The following is a 4591-nucleotide window of genomic DNA, read 5'->3' on the forward strand; positions in this document are numbered from 1 at the left end:
GGAGGGAAGTAGAGGACTCATTATTTTGCCAAACACAAATGGTATCAGGATTGTATTTTTTTTTTTTTTTAATAAATGAATTCTAGAAAAAAGAAGACCAATCCAGACAAGCTCTTTTTATCCCTGCCTCTCATTGGCAAATCAAGGTGCTGAGCACCCAGGAACGATGGGAAAATATATATCAGATTAGAAAACAGGCCAAGTTGATGACCAATACTGAGTAAATATTTGCTGGATAGATGCATGGGTGGATGATTTAAAAAATAGAGTTAAGGTGTGCTTAGGTGCCTGAGCTACTGAGGGTCTAAGTCTGGGCAGCCGAAGAGTGTGGTTAGCAAGATGAACAAAGATGTGCAGATGAGTGCAGCAATTAACCAAAAGTTGATAGAAACTGGAGAAAGAGAACGCCTCAAAGAATTGCTGAGAACTAAATTAGTTGAATGTGGCTGGAAGGATCAGTTGAAAGCACATTGTAAAGAGGTAATTAAAGAAAAAGGACTAGACCACGTTACTGTTGATGACTTGGTGGTTGAAATCACTCCAAAAGGCAGAGCCCTGGTACCTGACAGTGTAAAGAAGTAGCTCCTACAAAGAATAAGAACATTACTTGCTCAGCATGCCAGCCTTTAAGATTGCATTAGATCATGTTGTTCTGTGGTTTTATTTCTGAAAGTGAAACTTGCCATAAATTAGAAATCAGTTTCCCAAAATAAAATCCATTTTTGTATGATGGTATACAGTTTTCAGTAATGATGTATACATTGTATTGATTTTTTTTCTCTTAATTGTGTTATTTTAATAAATATCTCATGAATGAAAAAAAAAAGTAGATTTAGGAATAGAGGTGCTTTTGAAGTAACTTTCTACATGGAGGTTTCAGATCTGTTAGGGTAAATAAGACCAGTTCCTACAAATTGTACCTGCAAACCTTAGAAATAAATGATAGAAAGTAGAAGAAAATCATTTTACTAGACTTTAAGAGTTTCGTAGTGAATGCTGTTGTTGTTACGTGCTGTCAAGTTGGTTCCAGCTCAAAGAGACCCTATCCACTATAGAATGCAACAATGCCCACTCTTGTTCTAGCCTCAACATTGTTGTTACGTTTGAGCCAATGGTTGTTGCTATAGTATCCATCCATATTATTGCAGGTTATCCTGTTTTTTTGCTGACCCTCCACTATTCTAGCAAGATGTCCCTCTTCAGGGATTGGCCCTTCCAGATAACATCCAAAGTACAAGAGAGGAAGTCTCGCCATCTTCATTTTAAGTATTCTGGCTATACTTCTTTCAAGACAGAGTTGTTTATTCTGGTAGTTCATGGTACTTTGAATAGTCTTCATCAATAATATAATTCAAATGCAATGATGCTTCTACCATATTTCTTATTGATTGTCCAATGAATTATTTCAGATATACATGTTTTTGTTGTTGTTAAGTGCCTTTGAGTTGATTCCAACTCATAGGAACCCTGTGTAAGACTTTCAGGGAGTGACTGGTAGGGTTTGAACTGCTGACCTTGTGGTGGTTGGCAATCCAGTGCTTATCCTGCAGTACCACACCTGGCCCAGAATATACATATGAAGTGAATGAAATACCATGGCTTCAATCAGGTGTACTTTAGTCCTCAAACTAGTATCTTTGCTCTTTAACCCTTTATTTTTTACTTTAAAACTTTTTTATGGTGATTTTTCTGCTTGGGACCTGGGACTCTACAACTGGCATACAAAACAAAACAAATCTGTCAGATAAGAAAAAAAAAAGTAGACATCTGGCCCCAGGCAAAAACTGGGGTTTAAAGGAGTTGTGTAAGAAAATCAAATGCCCAGTATGTGTGAATCTTAAGGCCCAAGGAAAATTATGGGAATAAAATAGATGAAAACCAGTGTAAGAAGAATATCTTCATTTTAAGAATTCTACCATAAGATTCCACCTGGATGCTGATAATTTAGATCCTGAAGATATCCTGATTCTCTGCAGTGGTTGAGGGCAGCCGTCTTAGGCATGATAGAGCAAATGAAGGATCAGAGGAGCGCTCCCACAGCAGAGGTCTGACTGATCCTTGGAGATAAAGGGGGCTCTTTCTCTCTCTATGTTTCCCAAGAAGAGACAGCAACTGCAGTCATATAGCTAAGCTACAATCACACCCTATAAAATTCCACCATCCAGGGAAGAGACAATACCAGCTGCTATATACCATATAGACAGCCAACATTTACTATAGTTATTCTGAGTTGAATAATAAGAAAAGTGAAACAGGAAGCCCAACTTTTGATCACATCTACCTGGAGGCAATCAGAAAGCATAATAATACATCAACATACATTCATCTAATTATTGAAAAAACACCTAATTATTGAAGATGCCCAAGAAACAACTGACCATATTGGCACACATCCAGAAACAAGATAGAGTAACTGAGATGAATGGGATGGAGGTAGACCTAGACTTCACATTGGAGGGAGGGCAAGCTTTGGAACTGCCTGAGAAGGAATTCAGGAGAAAGATGTTGAGATGCATCTAAACGCTCCACAGAGGGGTTGAGAAAAATAAGGAAGATGTCAGGAAAGTACTACAGGAAACAAATACAGCATTGGAAACAATTCAAAACTTGCAAAAAGAGGTCCAAATGACTAATAATAAAATATCAGAAATGGATAATACACTGAAAGGGCAAAGGAACAGAATGGAAGAGATGAAAGCCAGAACTAGTGAGCTGGAAGACATATCTCTCAATACTGCTAAGATAGGAGAGCAAGGAGAAAAAAGGATTAAAAAATCTGAAGAGAGTCTAAGATTCATGCTAGATAACATGAAGAGGAATAACTTAAGAATTATTGGCATTCCAGAACAGGAAGAATCACAGAAGCCCACAGAAGAGCTAAAGATTTTGTGGTGAATTGAATGAAGGTTTACAGGCAGATAGTTTCACATTCAACAAATCATTATGATGATTAAAAATCGCCTCCATGTACCATCAGTTAGGAGCTCTGGTAGCGTAGTGGTTACGAATCCGGCTGCGAGCCGCAAGGTCAGCAGTTCGAAACTACCAGCTGTTCTGCGGGAGAAAGATGAGGCTTTCTGCTCCCGTAAAGATTTACAGCCTCGGAAACCCTGTACAGGGTCACTATGAGTCAGAACCGACTCCAAGGCACACAACAACAACAACAAATGTACCATCAGTGAACAGTATTTACCTCTATTACATTTTTGTTGTTGTTGCACACATAACACATTGAAAATATAGATTTAATTAAATGCCCAAAGGGCATATTTTTTAAGCCAGCCTCCTACCCACAGGCACACTGTCTTTCTCTGTCCATGGCCCTATATTCCTCTGCTGCTGCTCTCCCTCTGTGCCATCACCTTTGCCATCATCTTCATTGTCATCACTTTTTGGTTAGGATCCCTTGCTCCTCTCATGCTTTTTCCTCTTGATGATCCTAGGAGACTCTGTTCCTGAAATGACAGATTACCTGCTCCCCCCACCCCCCCTTTTAGTTATACCTCTTCTACATTTAGTTGTGATGATCTCCATTAGTCTTGATAACAATTACTCACAGTTGAATCATAAAATCCCATTCCCTTCATCACCAGACCCATGTGGACAAGAGAAAAACTATTCGGTGGGGATTCTATCTTACCATCCTCCTTTTAACACTAAGCACCCTCATGAAAGCTTGCAAGCCAGCCAATTTAAGACTTTATAGCCCCTGCCCCCCCAATTTAGATAGCCGAAGTCTAAGTTGCCCATCCCTATCAACCCAGTGTATTGAAGAGACCGGCTTGTTGCTTGATATGGTGAATCCGTCCCTGTTGTTGGGATTTTGTGCAACTTTGTCTATAAGTAAAGGTTCAGTTCAACAAGTTGTAGCAATTTGCACGTACTCTCTGTATTAAACTTCTTTATCTTCATCTGATTGAGTTCTGCTCAGCAAGCCATCCAAGCTAGTTCAAATGGATACTATCTGTAAGTTTGGGAGTTCTCACACACCTCCTTGCTACTTCAGACCAGCTGGCCGCTTCACTCTGGAGTTCATACATCAAACCAGCCTGGCCTTTGTCTTCTTTCTCACATCTCAAGGTCATCAGGTGTCAATGGAACATAGAACCTCCTGGTGGCCATGAGTGTGGCTGAGGAGGGACTAGACATCCCCCATTGCAATGGGGTGGTGCACTATGGGCTCCTGACCAATGAGATCTCCATGGTCCAGGCAAGAGGCCATGCTCAGGCTAGTCAGAATGTGTACTCATTTGTGGCAGCCAAGGGCAGTCAAGAGCATCAGCAGGAGCTGGCCAATGAGGCACTAGAGGCCTTGATGGAGTAAACAGTGGCTTCTGTGCAGAAGATGGACCAAGGTGTCTATGGTCAAACTCAGTCCATGTCTTCATTGGTGCACTTCCTACACTTTCACTCACAAGTTGGCCAGGGTGATCTTCAGTGAGCACACAAGTCTGTTCATGTGTTCCCTTGAGTTACAGTCTTAGAAAAGGGTTTACCTTGATGGGCTCTTTTTTTGTCTTGATGACTTCAAGGCAAACAGTTTGTTTGATGTTGTTACAGCCAAACAGTCTGCTTCACCCTCCCTCTCCCC

General features: G+C 40.5%; 1 pseudogene; it reads left to right on the plus strand.

Moving 5' to 3' along the window:
- Positions 1-333: 333 nt before the first annotated feature.
- Positions 334-630, plus strand: LOC102817658 (annotated as a pseudogene).
- Positions 631-4591: the final 3961 nt, after the last annotated feature.

Source organism: Chrysochloris asiatica, unplaced genomic scaffold (assembly GCF_000296735.1).
Source record: "Chrysochloris asiatica unplaced genomic scaffold, ChrAsi1.0 scaffold00080, whole genome shotgun sequence".
NCBI classification, from domain to species: Eukaryota; Metazoa; Chordata; class Mammalia; order Afrosoricida; family Chrysochloridae; genus Chrysochloris; species Chrysochloris asiatica.